This window comes from Mya arenaria, chromosome 6 (genome assembly GCF_026914265.1).
Source record: "Mya arenaria isolate MELC-2E11 chromosome 6, ASM2691426v1".
Taxonomy (NCBI): domain Eukaryota; kingdom Metazoa; phylum Mollusca; class Bivalvia; order Myida; family Myidae; genus Mya; species Mya arenaria.
The window spans coordinates 10,344,031-10,369,183 of NC_069127.1; the positions used below are offsets into that span (position 1 = coordinate 10,344,031).

General features: G+C 35.4%; 1 pseudogene; it reads left to right on the plus strand.

Moving 5' to 3' along the window:
• On the plus strand, positions 1-4,697 carry LOC128237144 (spondin-1-like; annotated as a pseudogene).
• The last annotated feature ends 20,456 nt before the right edge of the window (positions 4,698-25,153 follow it).

The window sequence follows — 25,153 nt, forward strand, 5'->3', positions numbered from 1 at the left end:
ATGGCTAAGGTACGGACACAAGCAAAATGAAACAAGCTAAAATCTGAACAACTACCACATGTTTGTAGTCTTTACCTCATCATGGAGACAAACACGATGTAATAAGCTACAATCTGAACTACTACCACATGTTTGTAGCAGATATCTTATCATTGAGGCAAACAATATGAAAAAAAAACTACAAACCGAAGATCTACAATATGTTTGTAGCCTATACGTATAATGAAGGCAGACAAAATTAAATCATCTATAAACTGATCTTCCACTCATTTTCAGCGTATACCTTATCATGGAGATAAACAAGATAAAATACGGTATAAACTGAACAACTACAACAGGTTTGAAGCCTATACATTATATTGGTGGTAAACAAGATGAAATAAGCTATATACGGAACAACTACCAGATGTTTGTAGTCTAAACATTATCTTGGTGGCAAACAAGATGAAATAAGCTATTTACGGAACAACTACCAGATGTTTGTAGCCTATACATTATCTTGGTGGCAAACAAAATGAAATAAGCTATATACGGAACAACTACCAGATGTTTGTAGCCTATACATTATCTTGGTGGCAAACAAGATGAAATAAGGTTTATATGAAACAACTACCACATGTTTGTAGCCTATTCCTGATCATGGAGACAAACAAGATGAAATGAGCCGTAAACTAAACAACTACCACATGTCTGTAGCATATAACTTATAATGGTGGTAAACAAGTTAAATTAAGCAATAAACTGAACAACATATTTTCTTGTAATAATCTCATAAAACATGACCTCTTTAAGACAATATTGCTCCAACTACATTGGTTAAAAGAAACACCCCACTACTTATCATATCCTTGCATTTCATGTGCAATTGTTTTCTTTTATTGCCAGATAATAATCCATAGTGAATGCCTGTTTTTTTCTGCATAGCTGTCAGAATGGGCTGTACTTGCTGCTGTTATATATATCTGGAGTCTATGACGAAGTCGGAATTGTTTTGAAGGCGTGCCTTATTTAATCTCCGTTTTAATTTTTTTTTATTAAATTAATGCGATTAACAATGGATACATTCATAGCAAATGTCCATTTTTTAGATGAATGATGGCAATTTATCTGTTCAATTTCATTGAGAAAGTGTTAAGATATTTTCATCATATTCATTTTTTTTTATTTCACGATAATCATGATTAAAGATGTTGACGCCCTGGCGATGCATACCGAAAATCGCTGTATTCACAAATTTCAGAAATCTTGATCATTCTGTTTTGAAAGCGACAAAATATACACGGTGATCAAGACGTCACCGTTGTGGCGTGTAGTCACGAATTCTCACGAGGCTGTGCTCAAGGGGAACCAGAAGGCGCACATGCTTTCTTTCATCCCCATGGTCGAACCAAGCAACGACTGGTGTATCGGTGGGTACCTTACTTTAAGCTGATGGTAATGATGATGTTGATAATGATGATGGCAGCCCAATCTAATGTATACTTCGTTTCCATTACGGAACCCCCGCAAGGTCCCTTTTCAAGCAACCAGAGCGGATCCACCGCATCACGAACATGTGGCGGAAACACCAGACTCGCCATTCTACCAAACGGCGACGGTAAAGCCAAATGCGCGCGTGACGCTCTCGAAGATAAAGAAGAATTGTGGTGAAGATGATGGGAGCCACAACAGTGTGATCATTCCCACTACAGAGGACCTCATTGAGATGATGAATCAGAAGATGATGATAACCGAGAAACTCGGTCAGTACATACAAGTTTGGTCATTTGAATCGGTATTTCATGTCTTTTTTATGTTACAATTCTGTCATTAACTGGTTATTCTTTTAAGTTGAATGAGAAAACTCGGGTTATCCTCGTTTTGAAGCCAGCGACTGTGTTAGCAAAATGTGTTTTTTTCAAATTACTTGTTTAAAAGAGTATTAATGTTTTACTTATTGTTCAATCAAGCGTCTGCCCCACAGAGATGATGAAGTGCGCGACCACAGACTGGGGAAGTGGTATGAGTGCAGCAACAATTGCGGGCAGGGAATGAGGCGCCGGAACCGCCAACTCGTTAACGAGAACATCCTGCCGTCCATGTGCACCGTTGAGCTAGAGGCGGAGGAAACATGCCAAGGGACGGCGTGGATAATAAACCCAGGAAGACAGGCCGCGACAAACTCAGCAGCAACTTTGAGGTCCGGCACACGTTCCAGTTGGACCTGGGCGACCAGTGCGGTATAACGCCCTGGTCTGCCTGGTCCCTTTGATGCGCCAAAATGTGCGACCGCGGCGGCCGTGAACGCTGGCGGATGTTCCTGCGAAAGTCGGCTCAAATGATGAACTTTGGCTTCGAAATTGTGGATGTCTGCTATGGGATCGTGCCGGACTTCAGGAAGGTTTTTATGATGAAAATCTTTACAGGTTGGCATCAATTTGTATTTCTTTGCATAACAACTCAAAAACAAATGATAATGAGTGTTATGTTTGATTACTGATACATTTGAACAATTACAAAAAGTTACCATTTCCAGGAAAATCACCGTTGTTAATTACAGTTCCGTTATCACTTTCATGACATTAGATGCAATTACTTGCATAATATTTGATTCATTTGATTGAAACTATTCGGACCATTAAGTATTTATATCGTCTTAATTGGCTAATTTCAGGGCAATCAAATGCTAATTTTCATTTACAAAGTTGACGGAAATGAAATGATATGCATAAAAATAAATGTTTGAATATGATTACGTTTAAATTTATGTTTATTACAAAAGTAATGACCAAGCTTTTCCATTCTAGCCATCCACTCGCTGCCGAAGAACGACGGGCCGTGCCGCGGCAACTTCGAGCGATGGCTTTACGTCCCATTGATTAACGATGCGAAAGTGCCAGTTTTTCCGCTACGGTGGTTGCCGGGGCAACGACAACAGGTTTGAGACGAAGATGGAGTGCCAAGAACAGTGCGCCAGATATATGGGTAAGCACGGGTGGTTAGTGCATCATGGCGGGTTCTGTTATTGCTAGTGGGCAGACAAATGAACAATATCAGCAAAAGTGAAATGTCTAACAAAATTATACTGATGTTTGAGATTCTGTTATTTAAAGTCTTTCGTCCAGTAAAAGAAGCATTGAAGTTATTTGAAACTCATATACATTTATTTAAAACACACATGCTAATATTTAACAGCTGGTTCTGTAAAAATAACCCATTCTAATTCCCTTCTTTGTCGGTATATTTTATCCTGCATACTTTCAGACAACCGTGATGCAACCGTGACCGCCAATAATTGCTCACAGAAGCCTCCAGTCAGGACTTCAAGCGTCTCATGATGCAGAAGAAGATGATGATATACGGAGCACCGCAGCTGGACGCCGAGGTTACGATGGGAAAAGCGGAAAGTGAGGAATAAGAAACGCATGAGGGAGAAAGAGACACGACGGGGTCGGAAACGGCAGATGAAGGAGAAGAAGCGGCTCATGCGGATTGAGAAGCAGAAGAAGACGATGATGGCGGGTGGTGCAGGCGGCGGGGAGCGCGTGAATTGCATGTTGACGGAATGGTCCGAATGGGAGGAGTGCACGGTCACGTGTGGCAAAGAGTACGTCCAACGCTCGCGCATGATCAAACGACAGCCCGAGAACGGCGGAAAAAAGTGCCCTGAGAAACAAACCCGCAAACGGAAGTGCAGGGGACTTCCTAAATGTCGTAAGTATTTTTTATATTTACACAGAATCGTGTACTTATTTCTATTATAACATAGAACAACATAATAAATGTACTATATGGCTTTAAATGCACTATAACTGAGATTATTGATTTAGGTTTTAATCATAACCATTTACTAACTTCTATTTTAGCGGTTGATTGCAAGGTAACAGAGTGGAATGAATGGGGTGCCTGTTCCGCCACGTGCGGGCAAGACGCGGTGCAGGAGCGCTCCCGGAGAGTGATGCAGAAACCAAAACATGGCGGCATGGACTGTCCCAGCCTAGTGGAGCGACAACCTTGCAACCTTGCGTCTTGTGCTGGTGAAAAGGTCAGTTATGACAAGTTTCCTTGTACGATACATTTAGAAGCATATCATTATTAACAATTTATAATAAATATATTATGTATATTGTATGTTAATTGTAATTGGATAGAAAGACGTTTTGTGACTATTCGTGGAGCTATTTTGTCACTCAAATATATTCACAAAAAATTATATAATTTAAATATACGTACTGTAATAATGATAATTATAAATTTCTATTTGACTGTGTTGCATTTATCAACATTAAATACCTTATAATAAATCATTGTATTAAATAGTCGTCCTCACTTGACTTGCTTCATATTTCAGATGATGAAAGATTACATGAACTCTATGCAGCGACATCCCCCTTCCACGTAGACAAGAATCGCACCAGGGGGTTAAGTGTCATTTAACAATTGTGAAAAAATACTGTGTTCAATGACTTTTGGGACAACATGTATGTTGCTCAAATGTGTGCTATGCATGTATCAAGTGCCTTATGTAAATTAAAGCAATCAGGGACACTAAACATTACTTGTCGCTTGTTGAGGTCTTGTCACAGTAGGAAGCGAAATGTCGGTGTCTCTAGGTGCCTGGTCGAACAATTAGGAAGTGCATTTAGCGAAACATGTATATACTCTGTCGAGATGACAACGATAATTTGCTTGTTTGGAGCAGACGCTGATAAATCTTTATACCGTGCCTACGTCATAAGTCACGTGACAAAAGTTTCGCTTCCATTTCAAAAAAGGTGCTGCGTAGTACATGAATAGTGTTAACATTCTACAAAATGGAGGATTTAGTTTGACGATAGAACATAAAATATTTTCAGGTTACTTTTATTTGTTTATATGATATTTATTGTTGGTTGTTAGTCTAGTTATATGTTGGTTTTGTTACAGTGCCAGTGATATAATTTGCCCTCACACCCTGCATGTTCATTGTAGGAATGATCATTTCCCATTAAATCAACTGAACGCTGCTATCGAATACTGGCCCCATATTAACTAACGTCTTGAGACTGGGTTGGAGACTCAGAGTAAAAAAATGTCTGTTTAAAATTGAATAAAAAGTCAAATTTAATATCGAATCTACTTATTTTACAAGAAAATAAAGATTTGCTGTTTTGAGTCCGGCATGAGTTTCAAACTAACCCTGTATTAAACTTGGGCTCAGATCGCATTCTCGATAGTTCTCCTGATGTCATGGTGACGACATTTAGTGACAATTTCATTATAAGGGTTTTAATACTTTTCAAATTCAATATTTAGTACATATCATTAGATGTATACCCGCTTGTGAAGTCTGGTGCAAATGTATGGCCCTTATACATATATGTACTATTCGTTCAGTTGCGTCTTTTATTTTTACAGATCTGTCTAAATCAGTCTTTAGATCTGCAGTTGTTTACCAGAAGAACATATCATTAATCAGCACAGTCTAGCTGAAACTGCTGTATATGTCATGTGACATCAAGCCTATTTCTTTTCTAACTTATTTGTCTTTTCGTAATATTTTTATAGCCATTAATGCCGATGTTTATAGATTTATCAATCATTCGTTTAAAATTTCTTTGAAATATCTCAAACAATTTATCATTAATTGCCTTTATCTTTGTTAATTGCAAAATAGATTATTCCATCTCAATTCTCGACTACACATTTTAACAAAAACATTTCGCACTTCTATCATTTAGGCGTATTTTCTCAAAGTTTTGTCAATTATAAAGGTTATGGCACTAAACTAATAAATTTTATTTCAAAGCACATGTTTGTCTAAAGCGTGATGTCTTAAATGTTGTTCTTCTTGCAAAAACACTTTAATAAAGGGAGTTTTCCTATCTAAAGCAATAAATTAATAAACATTATTTTGGCTGGTCCAATTTTTATAAATAATAATTATTCAACATGTGCCTTAATGCGTGTCTACTTTGATATCAAATTAAAGTAATGTGAGCGACAGTTTCACTAATTTTAGAAATGTTTATTTGCCAGTAGTGCAGTTTACCTGTCACTGTACATATATGCAAAAAGCCTTAAGTCAATATGTGTACATTCTTGTATAGTTATTATTACAGTTCATGTGATACTTCCATTTTATTTTAAAAAATAAACGCATAAAAACCTACAGTTCATTGTTCGTGTGATCCAAAGCCATGCCCAGATTATTATAGACTAAACAATAGACAAGAAACAGTGTCAACGGATTGCTAAACAAGAGCTGACGTAGGCTATGTCGCTTTTGTCTTTGAAATGAATACATTAGTGATGTAAAATATGTCTGTCAATTACAATAAATGGTAAAAACTACATAAAAATAAAACAATAAAAAGACATAATTTGTAATGAGGTTATGTAACCTAATTGTGTGATGATCGTGAATAACTGATTGAAGTATGAAATTCATTGAATGTAAATATTTGAGAATTGAGTTAAATTCTAAAGTTGCCCTAAAACTCGAACCAAAGTTTTTAAGTCGATCAAGGGCAATACTATGTATTTAGGTAATATGGAGTTATGTTACAATAATCGTGTGATGGCGGTGAACCAGTGAGCAGTATGAAGTCCATTAAATGAACGGTATTCAGGATCTGATTTAAAACTGCAAGTTGCCCTAAAACTTAAAGAAAACTTTTTAATGCGATCGAGGGCCATCATTTTCATTAAGCATGACATGGAGTTATGTGACATAATTGTATGATGGCCGTCAACAGTGGTGTGAAGTATAAAGTCAACTGAATGGAGGGTATATAGGTAATAAGTGAAAATCACAACTTGCCATAAATCTTTAACCGGACACGATGTTCCCTCGAACTTTAACCTAAGTTAAATCAATCACGAGCCATAGGTTGTATTTTGGATCATATGTTATGGAGTTATGTATCCTTATAATAGGATGGTCCTGAACAACTGCGCGAGGTATTATAGGAATGTATTGAAGGGTGTTGGAGTTATATAAGTGAAAATGCCAACTTGCCAGCCAACTTGAACCGGACGTCGACGCAGACGCCGGGGCGGGTAATATAGGCACCCTTATCCTTCGAATAATCGAGCTTAAAACAGATCTTAATATGAATTAAAACATAATTTTATAGGTATTGTAAACTAGTCTCATAAAGTAAAAAGTGTGTGAATCATACTGGTAATTTCTGGCAATTGATGACAGTAAAAATAGAGGCATTAATGATTCCATATCACTTGATGACCTTCCATAGCTCAACATATAAGCACTTTTAATTTTCGAAATGCAATATATACACATATAAACGAAAACCAGCCGAAGTATTTTGTCGATTCCGCTTGCGGTGAGCTCAACATAGTTGTGACAACGACGGTTTGATGTTATGTGACTTGTTCGGATCCATCCGGGGATTTTGAAAATACTTTGCACACCTATTCACTATCAGAAGACGAAGTGTCCATATGCATGTCTTTAGGTTAAGGTCATATTCAAAGGTCATTGGTCTAAAGTTCTTGTATTGTGTCTCGTCTGAGCTGTTCTTTGGTCATGTCGTGGAATTTAAAATAACTCACCATGTTCACCATAATAAGACGTGCAAGACCCATGCATGTAGGTCAAGGGTCTAGGTCACGCTCATGATTCATTGGTAAGACAATTCAATGTAAACTGATTGTTCCGGTTGTGCGCAAACTTGGCCATTAGGGATTTTAAACTTAGTACAAATGTACACAGTGAGAAGAAGGCATTTTGCATGCTAGATCCATATAGGTGGGTCGAAGATCAAGGTCACACACGATGGACATATGTCAGAATGTTGTTCTACCGACTTGTTTGACATCATGCATAACCATAAACTTTCAAGCATTCACGGTCAAAGATCTTTCTCAGAACTGTTCCATGATTGTGAAACTGACAGGCTCGGCATTGAACAAACGCTTATTTATATGAGTAGCGAAGTAACATTGTTTTCAAAAGGAAGCCTGGTAAGGTTTTATGCTGTGTTTATTCCTAACAAAACATACTTAAGACTTCATATCACAAAAAGGCACAAAATATAATATTTATAAACCTAACAACCTGCCATATATAAAGGTTGTATTATAACAAAAAGTTCTGCCATTAAAACCCATAAATTAATAACAGAGACATAACGGTATTAAGTAAACTATACACGTCGAAACAAAAATGAGCAGAAGTGTGTTCCAAAGCAGAATAAATCAAACAGGAGTTCAAAGGTGATTTACTTCAAACAAAAGTGGGACTTGCAACAACATATTAAATAAATTATGATGGATATTGTGTCTACAGCTAACGATATGACAGAGTGAATGCCCTTATTCAATGATTAAGCAGTCTGATGTATAATTAATTTGTTTTTAAATGTATTATTTAATAAAAGCAAAATAAAATATCAATAAATTAATATACATATTACAATGACAGTTCAATAATTAAAATGTCAAAGCAGGATTTGACATGAATATTAAAGACTCTAGATCATTGCACATACATAATAATGGCAAACTAATGACTCTGCAGTTAAGGTACTGTTTATATACAACTTCTCCTTTGTAGCTTTTAAACCACATTAAGCACATAACATTACCATTTTTTTTGATGATATAAGATTCATTATACAGAAATAAACATCAAGAGTTTCTTTTAAACATTTCATTTCATAAAATGTTTTCATATAATTTGAAAAAGACATGCCTCTTAAATGCTTATTACAAAAGTCATTGTAATTCATACATGGTGTGCGCACATGATGACAATGGTAACCATTGTAATATACAAGAGATTCCGCCTCGGATCCCAGTGCCCTCAGCTTACGGCCTGGGGAAGGGGCCCTACACTGCAGGCAATAAACTGTTTTAGACTAGGGTTTCATTAAAAACTGATAATTAAGTCATTGGTGCATGCTGTTATACAAAACTTTAATACAAATCAATAACATATTATTAATCTGTATAGATTTTAATAGTTACAAAGGAAAACAGTAGACCAAACATTAAGATGTCTGTCTGAAAATAGCCCAAAATGGTTGAAGCTGAGTGCACGAGACTGCATTGCATGTTAGTATTTCAGGTTAATGTGTTAGGCAGACGAAGACACTGTTTTAAAATTTATGTTAACAAGACGACCTGAAGTGACTTAAATATGTTAACAAATCGACCTAAATTGACATATATATGTTACCAGTGTCACCTGAAATGACTTAAACATTTTAAAAACTCCTCCTAAAGTGACTTTAAGTAAAGCCTTTCCCCTTAACATAGAAAACAAAGCTCAAACGTCAAAAGCAAATCTGTGTACATATAATAGCCACATCAAATGACACTTACATAATTGCAATAGCAATCAAATCTTCAGCAAGAAATACCACAAGCAACATAACAGATTCATGGTACGCAGATTCATAAAACCCTTAACCTCTGCTAATATATATAGAAGCATACACCAAACCAATGCCATGTCCTTTTGTCGCCCTTTTCCACCTCAAGAGATAATCCCTGAATTATACCAGGCCCAATACCAGATTGCACAATCACAAACCTGTTGCGGCAGTGTAGGACCTCTGATAGTAGCCTGTATGTAACATAGCAATGAACAATCATCAATCAGTCGTACAGTCTTGTATAATACTAGTGTAAGCATTATTCTACTTTCAGTCATCGTAAATATTGTCCGACATTGACTGATAACTGATGTTTCATAGAGTAAGGGGTCGTATGAGCTAATCACCAATTCTGAACAATCAAAACAGGTACACCAGCGGCACATATAGCATCAAACACCAAACTGCAAGGACGGCAAGCTTGTAGCACACAAGTACATAGAGCTCTCCAGAACCGTACATTCTGTAAATGGCCACACTCAAACAATATAATGCTGAGATCTGCAGACAAGGATGGATGGGCACACTCTGTTTTTAGACGCAAGAACTTTGAAGCCTCCTACATACATTTCCAAGTACATAAAACATAGCATGAACATCATATTTTACAAGTCTTGCAAACATATTTTGTTTACAAAATTTGTAATAAAATGGGATCTATCAATATCATCAGATATTTTAGAATATTGCATTTTTTTTACATTCAAAGACTCTTTTGTTGTGAGAAATGTTGTTTTCTTAGGGACAATAATAATAAGTGTCTGTTTCACTGAACATTCAAAGGCAGAAATCCAAATATTCATTAAAAAAGATATTTGAAAATGTTTGTTTTTTGTGTGTGTTGCATTGTGCGGTTGTGTATTCGTCCTTAACGTTCTGTTCGACCTTTGGTCCCGATAGTTTCCACTTATCAATTTATGACAATCTTCTATAGTTTTGACTTTCTTTGCAAAAACGTGTTTAAGAAAATGGGTTACTTTGACTGGCTAGGAAACACTTGCTAATAAAAAGAAATATGATAGCTTAAGTATTAAAAGGTAATGTGAAGTATCTAGTGACAGTGAAATTTCCTACTGCTGTAAACAAACATGAAGCTCAGGCTGAAAATAAAACTTCTATTTAAAAAATACAAAAAGTTTCTTACAAACATTTGAGTGATTGATACTGAAAATAACCTTAATTAAATCAACAAAATATAAAACTGGAACCAAAAACTATAGATATCACATATATCAACCCAAGTAATTGAGATGTAAATTTCAAACTTTAATTGTCCCATTCTCTTTCTTTATTTTATTTTTTATCAGGCTCAAATTCCTTAAACAGTAAATGCAAAAAAATTGACACAAAAACGGACAATTTATTACCGAGGTTTCAGTCATAATTGAGTTATAGCAACGCAAATCAGCTTAAATGGCGGTCTTCATCATAATTAAAAAAATAAAATAAACAAATAATATAATTGCAAGTGCTTACGTATATAATCATATTTCATTTAACGAACATGTAGACATCCATTTAGCACCATGATTAATAGGCCTGGTTGACAATATAGACATAGGAATACATCTGGAAATTACCGACTTGTTTGTCGGAGTGGTGCTTGTGGCGAGTTCCTTTCAACCACTTGATAACTGGAAATAGAAAACAAATGAAATTATTGGCCTTGGTTGAGTCAATTTTGTGCACCAAAACGCATACTAGTATCTAAACCAGATGTGATGACACAAATATTACATATGCAGAACGGGACAAAAACTTTGTCTTCCAATAAATAATAAATACTGAAAGAGTACCAGCTTAAGAAATAGAGCAATTCAATTGCAGCCTAAATGTGAAAAATCATCAACTTTTCCCTACAAATACTTTCTTTTTCTCATTTTTTTAATTCTTCAAAATTAGAACTAGGAAAAATAAACATGAATGATAACATGTAACTAAAATACTTGGTAGCAGCCATCCCCGCCGCAGCGCCCTCTTTCAGCTGGATAGTCACATGGCCATCTGACTTCGCCTTCAACATACCATTTATGTACCTGGAACACATGTTCTGGTTTAATGTATCTTCATTTTAGTTTATAACATGTTTTCGTTACTTATTTGAAATTGACCCAATACTGAAAAGCGACCTTTTGTCAAATATAACATTACAATATCCATACAGAACATACAATGATTCATATCAAACAAATTCTTTTCAGAGTCAATAATTGAAAATTGAATTGAGTAATTCAAAATTCAAATATGTCCATGCAATATTGAATATATTTCATTCAATCTCTGAAACCATCAAGAGACTTTTATCATCAAAACAAACTTAGTCAAACAGATTGCCACTATAAAAAAATCCATGCAAATCATACAACAGATCTTTCATGTAACAAGTTCTAACTCACGTATTTTCATCCAGTCTTTTTTCTGCTTCTTTCTCTTTTCAACATCGTGCCGTCTGACTATCTGTTGTAAAATAATGCCTGTAGAAGCGAGACTAATTTGCTTTAAGATCTTGCCGTCTGACTATCTGTTGTATAGAATGCATGTAGTGTTAAGTTGGAGCTCTTTTCAACATCATGCCGTCTGACTATCTGTTGTAAAATAATGCCTGTAGAAGAGAGACTAATTTCCTTTAACATCTTGCCGTCTGACTATCTGTTGTATAGAATGCATGTAGTGTTAAGACGAAGCTCTCTTCAACATTATGCTGTCTTACTAACTTTTGTAATGGAATGCATGCAGTACCATGATTAAGCTTTTAAACTCTTACATTCATTAAACCGTAACAAAATATTTTTGAGCTATAGTAATATACATCTAAAATCATCTATGAAGAATGGTACTAGACAATAATAACAAAAATTAAATAATGTTCAACTGATATCATTGTTTCCATACCAGTATCATTTGGTTAATAGCTATGCACAGATATTGTTCTCGGTAATTCAAATACCAAATTAAAAAAGAATTCGGAACTTGTACAACAATAAGTGTACGTAGAAAAAAACATGTGTGGTACGTATACAATTTCACAAAAATGTGAAGACATGCACTATATTGGTCCAGTGTGATGAAAAATGGTTGCAATTATCTTTCTAAAATTACTGAATATCTTTATCAAGAGAAATGAAACACAAGCTACAGTGAAAAATGTCTTAGTCAGTTTCTTACATTTATCATACACAACATTGTGACTACATAAATACTCTTCACCTGTATAGTGGCTTTTGTATTGTTGTGTAGAAGACCTCAAAGTCGAACATCAGAGAGAATGTAACTGGCATCAGTGGTGATGGCTGAGTAGATAGCATATCTGATTCTTGATCACAGGATTCGATCTCTTTATTAAGTTTTGTCAATGATAAGTACTGGCTATATCCAACAGGAGTAGTAAATGGTTCTTCACCATTTGTATATATTAGACATTAAACTGAATAGCTAAAAGCAGCCTTTGAGCTTATGTTGTCACTTCTTGACCCTATATGAATTTTATACTCCATTTATCAATACCACTGTCAGACTCATGTAAATTTTCACAATGCGATGCCTTATAGTTATTTAGATGGTTGTCTGTATACAATTCGCAACACGATAACTCGTAATAAATTCAGATTTACTTTCGTTATGCGACAACGGTTGTAATGGTTTCCTCATGAAGTAGTCTAATGAGAGATTCCCACCAACTTTTATAGATGTCTTGCAATTATGATGGCTAAGGTACGGACACAAGCAAAATGAAACAAGCTAAAATCTGAACAACTACCACATGTTTGTAGTCTTTACCTCATCATGGAGACAAACACGATGTAATAAGCTACAATCTGAACTACTACCACATGTTTGTAGCAGATATCTTATCATGGAGGCAAACAAGATGAAATAAGCTGTAAACCTTAGAACTACAATATGTTTGTAGCCCATACCTATAATGAACGCAGACGAAATGTAATAATCTATAAACTGAACTTCCACTCGTTTTCAGCGTATACTTTATCATGGAGACAAACAAGATAAAATACGGTATAAACTGAACAACTACAACAGGTTTGTAGCCTATACATTATCTTGGTGGCAAACAAGATGAAATTAGCTATATACGGAACAAATTACCAGATGTTTGTAGCCTATACATTATGTTGGTGGTAAACAAGATGAAATAAGCTATATACGGAACAACTACCAGATGTTTTAGTCTAAACTTTATCTTGGTGGCAAACACGATGAAATAAGCTATTTACGGAACAACTACCAGAGGTTTGTAGCCTATACATTATCTTGGTGGCAAACAAAATGAAAATAGCTATATACGGAACAACTACCAGATGTTTGTAGCCTATACATTATCTTGGTGGCAAACAAGATGAAATAAGGTTTATACGGAACAACTACCAGATGTTTGTAGTCTATACATTATCTTGGTGGCAGACAAGATGAAATAAGGTTTATACGGAACAACTACCACATGTTTGTAGCCTATTCCTGATCATGGAGACAAACAAGATGAAATGAGCCGTAAACTAAACAACTACCACATGTCTGTAGCATATAACTTATCATGGTGGTAAACAAGTTAAATTAAGCAATAAGCTGAACAACATATTTTCTTGTAATAATCTCATAAAACATGACCTCTTTAAGACAATATTGCTCCCACTGCATTGGTTGAAAGAAACACTCCACTACTTATCATATCCTTGCATTTCATGTGCAATTGTTTTCTTTTATTTCCAGATAATAATCCCTAGTGAATGCCTGTTTTTTTTTGCATAGCTGTCAGAATGGGCTGTACTTGCTGCTGTTATATATATCTGGAGTCTATGACGAAGTCGGGATTGTTTTGAAGGCGTGCCTTATTTAGTCTCCGTTTTATATGATTTTTTATCAATGCGATTAACAATGGATGCATACATAGCAAATGCCCAATTTTTAGATGAATGATGGCAATTTATCTGTTCAATTTCTTTGAGAAAGTGTTAAGATATTTTCATCATATTCAATTTTTTTTATTTGACGATAATCATGATTAAAGATATTGAAGCAATGGCGATGCATACCGAAAATCGCTGTATTCACAAATTTCAGAAATCTTGATCATTCTGTTTTAAAAGCGACAAAATATACACGGTGTTCAAGACGTCACCGTTGTGGCCTGTAGTCACGAAGACTTGCGAGGCTGTGCTCAAGGGGAACCAGAAGGCGCACATGCTTTCTTTCATCACCATGGTCGAACCAAGCAACGACTGGTGTATAGGTGCTAGTTTTTCCGCTACGGTGGTTGCCGGGGCAACGACAACAGGTTTGAGACGGAGGTGGTGTGCCAAGAACAGTGTGCCAGATATATGGTAAGCGCGGGTGGTTAGTGCATCATGGCGGGTTCTGTTATTGCTAGTGGGCAGACAAATGAACAATATGAGCAAAAGTGAAATATCTAACAAAAATTATACTGATGTTTGAGATTCTGTAATTTAAAGTCTTTCGTCCAGTAAAAGAAGCATTGAAGTTATTTGAAACTCATATACATTTATTTAAAACACACATGCTAATATTTAACAGCTGGTTCTGTACAAATAATCCATTCTAATTCCCTTCTTTGTCGGTATTTTTTATCCTGCATACTTTCAGACAACCGTGATGCAACCGTGACCGCCATTAATCGCTCACAGAAGCCTCCAGTCAGGACTTCAAGCGTCTCATGATGCAGAAAAAGATGATGATGAACGGAGCACCGCAGCTGGACGCCGAGGTTACGATGGGAAAAGCGAAAAGTGACGAATAAGGAACGCATGAGGGAGAAAGAGACACGACGTGATCGGAAGCGGAAGATGAAGGAGAAGAAGCGGCTCATGCGGATGGAGAAGCAGAAGAAAGCAATGATGACGGTTGGTGCAGATGGCGGAGAGCGCGTGAATTGCATGTTGACGGAATGGTCCGAATGGGAGTAGTGCACGGTCACGTGTGGCAAATAGTACGTCGACCGCTCGTGCATGATCAAACGACAGCCCGAGAACGGCGAGAAAAAGTGCCCTAAGAAACTAACCCGCAAACGGAAGTGCAGGGGACTTCCAAAATGTCGTAATTATTTTTTATTTTTACAAAGAATCGTGTACTTATTACTATTATAACATAGAACAACATACTATATGTACTATATGGCTTTAAATACACTATAACTGAGATTATTGATTTAGGTTTTAATCATAACCATTTACTAACTTCTATTTTAGCGGTTGATTGCAAGGTAACAGATTGGGATGAATGGGGTAGCTGTTCCGCTTCGTGCGGGCAAGACGCGGTGTTGGAGCGCTCCCGGAGAGTGATGCAGAAACCAAAACATTGCGGTATGGACTGTCCCAGCCTAGTGGAGCGACAACCTTGCAACCTTGCGTCTTGTGCTGGTGAAAAGGTCAGTTATGACAAGTTTCCTTGTACAATACATGTAGAAGCATATCATTATTAACAATTTATAATAAATATATTATGTATATTGTATGTTAATTGTAACTGGATAAAACACGTTTTGTGGCTATTCGTAGAGCTATTTTGTCACTCAAATATATTCACAAAAATACTATTATTTAGATAAACGTACTGTAATAATGATAATTTTAAATTTCCTTTTAACTGTATTTCATTTATCAACATTAAAAACATTGTAATAAATCATTGCATTAAAAAGTCGTCCTCACTTGACTTGCTTCATATTTCAGATGATGAAAGATTACATGAACTCTATGCAGCGACATCCCCTTCCACGTAGACAAGAAACGCACCAGGGGGTTAAGTGTTATTTAACAATTGTGAAAAAATACTGTGTTCAATGACTTTTGGGACAACATGTATGTTTGCTCAAATGTGTGCTATGCATGTATCAAGTGCCTTATGTAAATTAATGCAATCGGGACACTGAACATGACTTGTCGCTTGTTGAGGTCTTGTCACAGAAGGAAGCGAAATGTCGGTGTCTCTAGGTGCCTGGTCAAACAGTTAGAAAGTGCATTTAGCGAAACATGTATATACTCTGTCGAGATGACAACGAAAATCTGCTTGTTTGATGCAGACGCTGATAAATCATTATACTGTGCCTACGTCAACAGTCACGTGACAAATGTTTCGCTTGTTCTTTCATTTCAAAAAAGGTGCTGCGTAGCACATGAATGGTGTTAATATTCTACAAAATGGAGGATTTAGTTTGACGATATAACATGAACTATTTCAGGTTACTTTTATTTGTTTATATGATATTTATTGTTGGTTTTTAGTCTAGTTATATGTTGGTTTTGTTACAGTGCCAGTGATATAATTTGCCCTCACACCCTGCATGTTCATTGTAGACATGCTCATTTCCCATTAAATCAACTGTACGCTGCTATCGAATACTGGCCCCATATTAACTAACGTCTTGCGACTGGGTTGGAGACTCAGAGTCAAAAAAGTCTGTTCAAAATTGAATAAAAAGTCAAATTTAATATCGAATCTACTTATTTTACAAGAAAATAAAGATTTGCTGTTTTGAGTCCGGCATGAGTTTCAAACTAACCCTGTATTAAACTTGGGCTCAGATCGCATTCTCATAAAAACCTACAGTTTATTGTTGGTGTGATCCAAAGCCATGCCCAGGTTATTATAGACTAAACAATTGACAAGAAACAGTGTCAACGGATTGCTAAACAAGAGCTGACGTAGGCTATGTCTCTTTTGTCTTTGAAATGAATGCATTAGTGATGTAAAATTACTGTCTGTCAATTACAATAAATTGTAAAAACTGCATAAAAATTAATCAATCAAAGGAAATAATTTGTAATGATGTTATGTAACCTAATTGTGTGATGATCGTGAACAACTGATTGAAGTATGAAATTCATTGAATGAACAGTATTTGAGAATTGAGTTAAATTCCACAGTTGCCCTAAAACTCGAACCAAAGTTTTTAAGTCGATCAAGGGAAATACTATGTATTTAGGTAATATGGAGTTATGTAACAATAGTTGTGTGATGGCGGTAAACCAGTGTGCAGTATGAAGTCCATTAAATGAACGGTATTCAAGATCTGATTTAAAACTGCAAGTTGCCCTAAAACTTAAAGAAAACTTTTTAATGCGATCGAGGGCCATTATTTTCATTAAGCATGACATGTAGTTATGTTACATAATTGTATGATGGCCGTCAACAGTGGTGTGAAGTATAAAGTCAATTGAATGAAGGGTATATAGGTAATAAGTGAAAATCCCAACTTGCCAGCCAACTTCAACCGGACGTCGACGCAGACGCCGGGGCGAGTAATATAGGCACCCTTATCCTTCGAATAATAGAGCTTAAAACAGATCTAAATATAAACTCAAACATTATATATGTTTGTCAGTAAGAGTTGAGGCACTAATGATTCCATATCACTTGATGACCTTCCATAGCTCAACATATAAGCACTTTTAATTTTCGAAATGCAATATATACACATATAACCGAAAACCAACCGAAGTATTTTGTCGATTCCGTTTGCGGTGAGCTCAACATAATTGTCACAACGACGGTTTGATGTTATATAACTTGTCCGTATGCATCCGGGGATTTTGAAATTACTTTGCACATATATTCACTATCAGAAGACGAAGTGTCCATATACATGTCTTGACAGAATGGTGCGTGAGGGTTGACCTATGCATAGCTGTCTAGGTTAAGGTCATACTCAAAGGTCAATGGTCTAAAGTTCTTGTATTGTGTCTCTTCTGAGCTGTACCTTTATGTCGTGGACTTTAAAATAACTCGGCGCATATTTTCAGCATAATAAGCGGGTGTGTCACGTGTGCTATTTGTTGTCTTGACTTGCTTGACATCACTGTCATGCATAAGCATCAACTTTAAAACACTTGGCACCTAGCATATAACGAGAATACTACACCTAATGTGACACGTGACTCCTTGGTAAGGGCCTTCCGACAAGTAGGCAGAAGCAGACTACTAATAAGAATATAAGGAAGATGTACTTGACAATAAGATAAAACAAATAATCATGAAACGTGGTGACATGTAACAATAAAAAGTAAGCATAACATTAAATTAGTTCATTATTTTAGTTAAATGAAACATATGATTTGTTACAATAGAAAGACCGTCTCTATTTTTAACCTTTTATTCAGGTAAAAACGTGTATTTTCCTTTCGAAATTCAACAAAAAGGCAACGGTGTCTGCTTCATAAAAAGTCAAAGCTCAATGGGTTTCGCTGTTGTTCTTTAATGACTTGTTTACTACAATTTTAATGAATTATTATTATCATTATAATAACCTTATTGTTTATTTGCAATGCATTATTAACCAAATTAAATGAAATGCAAAACTGTTCAAACAAGCAACAATAAGAGTGAGGCAAATGTCGAAATATGAATACATAAAACAAAACATAGTGTATATTATACACTCAAATTGATTCCTTGTACTAGTAATGATATTTCCGATTATAGAACTTAGGAACAAACGATTAGTACATTTCGAGGGTAAATTTATTCTACCAAAGGTTACGTTTTTCAAACAATAATAACAAATGCATTAAAAGAACAACACCAGTAAATGTCAGTATTTCGGTATTTTTTATTCGTCGAAACTTTCTCTCAGTCATAAGGAACACAATTTGTAATTGTATGCAGTTGTTTTACATACTTTATCAGAATAAATATAAAGCAAACAGGGTATCATACTACTTTTGATAAGGGCAAATTGTCGGAGGTCATGGCGGACACCAAAGGGCAACTGATAGACCCCGCTTTGTCTTGGCGCTGATTGGTCAGTGGCAGGCCATTAATTACATCAAGGTCAAAGATAAATCTTTATCGGAACTGTTCCATAAAGTGTCGGTGACGGGCAGGACATTAAACAAACGACTAATTTTATGAATATGGTAGGAAATAATAGCTTTGTGTTCAAAATGAAACTGGATTATGTTTTTGGTGTATTTATTCATAACAAAACATACTGAAGACTTCATATCACAAAAGGGTACAAACCTGCCAAATATAAAGGCTTTATCATAACAAAAAGTTCTGTCATTAAAACCCATAAATTAATAACAGAAACATAACGGTTTCAAGTAAACTATAAACGTCGAAACAAAAATGAGCAGTAATGTGTTCCAATGAAGAATAAATCAAACAGTTCAAAGGTGATTTACTTCAATCAAAAGTGAGACTTGCAACAACAAATTAAATAAATAATGATGGATGTTGTGTCTACAGCTGAAGATATGATCGAGTGAATGCCTTTATTCAATGATTAAGCAGGCTGCGTTATAATTTATCTGATTTTACATGCATTATTTAATAATTGCACATGAAACAGAAATACCAATAAATTAATATACATATAGCGATGACATTTCAATAATTAAAATGTCATAGCAAGAAATGACATGACTATTAAAGACTATATAGTTTCATAATAGTTATTTCATTAAAAACTAATAATTAAGTCATTGGTGCATGCTGTTATACAAAACTTTAATACAACTCAATAACATATGAACAATCTGTATAGATGTTAGTAGTTACAAAGGAAAACAGTAGACCAAACATAAAGATATCTGTCTGAAAATAACCCAAAATGGTTGAAGCTGAGTGCACGAGACTGCATTGCATGTTAGTATTTTAGGTTAATGTGTTAGGCAGACGAAGATACTGTTTTAATATTTATGTTACCAAGTAGACCTGAAGTGACTTAAAAATGTTTGAAAGTCGACCTTAAGTGACTTAAATATGTTACCAGAAATGACATGAATATTAAAGACCCTACACCATTGCACAAACAGGATAATGGAAAACTAATGACTGTGCAGTTAAGGCACTATTCATATACAACTTCTCCTTTGCAGCTTTTTAACCATATTGAGCACAATACATAACCATTTGTCATTTTCAATTTAATTTTATAAGTTTGCATTACACAGAAATAAACATCATGAGCTTCTTTTAAACAGTCCATGGTAATGTTTTCAGATAATATGCAACATGCCTCTTAAAACAAATTACCTTAATTCATACATGGTGTGAGCACATGATGGCAATGGTAACCATGGTAATTTACTCGAGATTCACCCTCGGACCCCAGTGCCCTCAGCTTACGGCCAGGGTTGGGGCCCTACACTGCTTTCACTTGAGACGGGAGTGTTCCGAGACTTCTGGGTGAACTGGTATCGAGACGCCCCAGACAGGGAGAACTCGAAAGGGTCGGCACTGCTTGTTAACAGAGCATCTTGTCCTCTGAAATAAGTATGACAAACTATTTATAACTATTTATATTCTTGCTTCAATCATAATTGTTTTATTAAGAGTGAGAAGTATGTAAATCATTAGCAAGTTTACACAATCAATTATTGCAGGCAATAAACTGTTTCAGACTAGGATTTCATTAAAAACTAATAATTAAGTCATTGGTGCATGCTGTTATACAAAACTTTAATACAAATCAATAACATATGATTAATCTGTATAGATGTTAGTAGTTACAAAGGAAAACATTAAGATATCTGTCTGAAAATAACCCAAAATGGTTGAAGCTGAGTGCACGAGACTGCATTGCATGTTAGTATTTTAGGTTAATGTGTTAGGCAGACGAAGATACTATTTTAATATTTATGTTACCAAGTCGACCTGAAGTGACTTAAAAATGTTTGAAAGTCGACCTTAAGTGACTTAAATATTCTACCAGGTCCACCTGAAATGACTAACATATTTTAAAAAGTCCTCCTGGAGTGTCCTAAAGTCAAGCCGTTGCCCATTAAATAGAAAACAAAGCTCAAACGTCAAAAGCAAATCTGTGTTCGTATAATACCCACATCAAACGACACTTACATTAATGCAATTGCAATAAAATCGTCAGCAAGATATATCACAAGCAACATGACAGATTCATGGCACGCAGACAAAATCTTAACCTCTGCTTATGGATACAAAAGCACACACCAAACCAATGCTATGTCCTTTTGTCCCCCCTTTCCACCTCAAGACAAGAGATTATCCCTAAATTCTACCAGGCCAAATACCAGAGTGCACAATTACAAACCTGTTGTACGCTTCATTCTTCTTACAGTCATCGTGAATATTGTCCGACATAGACTGATAACTGATGCTTAATAGAAAGGGTGTCGTATGAGCTAATCACCAATCCTGAACAATCAAACAGGTACACCAGCGGCACATATAGCTTCAAACGCAAAACTGCTATGGACGGCAAGCTTGTAGCACACAAGTACATAGAGCTCTCCAGACTGTATATTCTGTAAATGGCCACACTCAAACAATATAATGCTGAAATCTGCAGACAAGGATGGATGGCCACACTTTGTATTTAGACTCAAGAACTTTGAAGACTCTTCCAAGTACATAATAACATGGCATGAACATCACATTTTACAATGTTTATATGAAAAACTACAGAAACAAGTTCAATAGCTAAGTTTTGCAAATATCAAATAAGATTTATTTTTATAAAATAGGATCTATCAATAACTTCAGATATTTTAGAATATTGCATTTTTTAAGTTCAAAGACGCTTTTGTCGTGACAAATGTTGTTTTTATGGGGACAATGTAGCCATACAGACCAGTGACAAGGCAGTACAGTAAAACACAGGATCATCAGCGAGCAGGTATGGCAAACCTGGGAAGGGAGTGGTGGTGTCACTAACGGTGTTGAGTCCCGCCCATGCACGACTGGGAACCTTCACTGTACACAAATATAAATGTATCCATATTTGAATGGGATCATATAAGGCAACTGATAATAACAAGTTGGGTTTCCATATTCATTACTGCTTGAAGTTAATAAGTTTGCACATTTTATCATTTATAAGTATTTGCTTGCGGTAAGTTAATAATTATTGCTGATTTCGGATGAGGTATATTAATAATTACCATAAAACACACTTGTAATTCCTAGGTAACATGAACTCCTGTTTCACTAAACATTCAAAGGCAGAACCCCTAACATTCAATAATAAGGATATTCGTAAGGGCATGTTTTTGTGTGTGTTGTATTGTTCGGTTATGTGTTCGTCCTTAACGATCTGTTAGGCATTGAACACGTCCCGATACTTTCAACTTATTGACTGATACGGTTGTTTCTTAAACCGTGGTGTTAGTCGTATGGTGATATTAAGAAATGAAATTAATTTATCTGTACACTGAAACATAAAATAACTTCAAATGGACTGTCATTAGTACTGTTTACACGGGGAAAATTGAAGATTTGAATTTGCTGTACTCTTTCCGACTAAAGAAAAACACGAGAATTGGACATTGAATTATGTTTGTTTGTCTAAAGACATTATAGATATACCAACATATCGCACACCATTTATGTTGGTTGAGAAATTTGCATAAAACTGGACTCTACCGTGAAATCGAGTAAGTTTGAGTTACATACCTTGTTTCTTTTTTGTATATGAAAGACACTAAATATCTTCAGATGTGTTGTTTATCTCATTGTATGTACCCTAAATGGTTTTAAACAACATTTAAGTGACAAACAATGATCCAGATGCCTGTGCTTAAATGGCGGTCTTCATTACAATTAAAAAATGAATTAATATAATTGCAAGTGGTTACGTATACAATCATATTTCATTAAACAAACATGTAGGCATTCAATTAGCACCATGATTGATAGGCCTGGTTGACAATATAGACATAGGAATGCATCTAGCACTTACCGACTTGTTTCTCGGACTTGTGGCGAGTTCCTTCTAACCACTTTGATAACTGGAAATAGAAAAAAACAACGAAATTCTTGGCCTTAGTTGAGTTCACTTTGTGCACCACAAACGCATACTATATCTAAACCAGATGTGATGACACAAATATTACATATACAGCATCGGACCAAAACTTTGTCTTCAAATAAATAACGAATACTGAAAGAGAACCAGCTTAATAAAGAGAGCAATTCGATTGCAGCCTGAATGTGAAATATCATTAACTTTTCCCTGCAACTACTTTGTTTTTATCATCTTTTTAATTCTTCAAAACCAGAACTAGGAACGGAAAAAACATGAATGATAACATGTATCTAAAATGCTTGGGTGCCGTCAATTTTACTTAGGAGCCATACTCTTCAAAAATGAGGCTGGTTGTCCAGTCTAGAAGTTCATCCACTTCCCAGGTCCCGTCAGGTCCGTAACTTCCCACCGCAGCCACCATACCCACCGCAGCGCCCTCTATCAGCTCGATAGTCTCATGGTCATCTGACTTCGCCTTCAACATACCATCCTTATTCATGGAACACATGTACTGGTTCAATGTATCCCCATTTTGGTTTATAACGTATTTTTCCCTTATTTGTTTACTGACCTAAGATAGAAAAGCAACCTCTTGTCAAATATAACATTACATTATTCATACAGAGCATACAATGATTCATATTAAACAAATTTTTCTCAGTGTATATAATTGAAAATTATAATATTTCTATGCAATATAGAATACATTTCATCCAAACCATCAAGAGGTTCTCCATAAAAACAAACTTAGTCGAACAGATTGGCACTACAAAAAATCCATGTCAAATCATGTAACAAATCTGTCATGCAATAAGTTCTAACTCATATCTTTTTCATCCAGTCTATCTTTTTCTGGTTCTTTCTCTTTTCAACATATTGTCGTCTGCTATCTGTTGTAATATAATGTATGAAAAAGAGTGACTAATTTCCTTAAATATCTTGCAGACTGACTATATGTTGTATAGAATGCATGTAGTGTTAAGACGAAGCTCTTGTCAACATCATGCTGTTTGACTCTCTGTTGTTATAGAATGCATGTATATAGTACCATGATTAAGCTTTTAAACTGTTACATTCATAAAACCTTTAAACAATATTGTTTGAGCTATGGTAATGTACATCTAAAATCATCTATGAAGAAAGGTACTAGACAATAATAACAAACATTAAATAATATATAACTGATAACATTGTTTCCATACAAAATCATTTGGTTAATAGCTATGCTTATGTATTGTTCTCCGTAATTAAAATAATACCCAAATAAAAATAAATTTTGAACTTGGACAACAATTAGTGTACGTAGAACTACAATATGTTTGTAGCCTATACTTATAATGAAGGCAGACAAAATAAAATCATCTATAAACTGAACTTCCACTCGTTTTCAGCGTATACCTTATCATGGAGACAAACAAGATAGAATACGGTATAAACTGAACAATTACAACAGGTTTGTAGCCTATTCATTATCTTAGTGGCAAACAAGATGAAATAAGCCATATACGGAACAAATTACCAGATGTATGTAGCCTATACATTATATTGGTGGCAAACAAAATGAAATTAGCTATATACGGAACAACTACCAGATGTTTGTAGCCTATACATCATCTTGGTGGCAAACAAAATGAAATTAGCTATATACGGAGCAACTACCAGATGTTTGTAGCCTATACATTATCTTGGTGGCAAACAAGATGAAATAAGGTTTATACGGAACAACTACCACATGTTTGTAGCCCATTTCTGATCATGGAGACAAACAAGATGAAATGAGCCGTAAACTAAACAACTACCACATGTCTGTAGCATATAACTTATCATGGTGGTAAACAAGTTAAATTAAGCAATAAACTGAACAACATATTTTCTTGTAATAATCTCATAAAACATGACCTCTTTAAGACAATATTGCTCCAACTGCATTGGTTGAAAGAAACACTCCACTACTTATCATATCCTTGCATTTCATGTGCAATTGTTTTCTTTTATTGCCAGATAATATCCCAAGTGAGTGCCTGGGTTTTTTTGCATA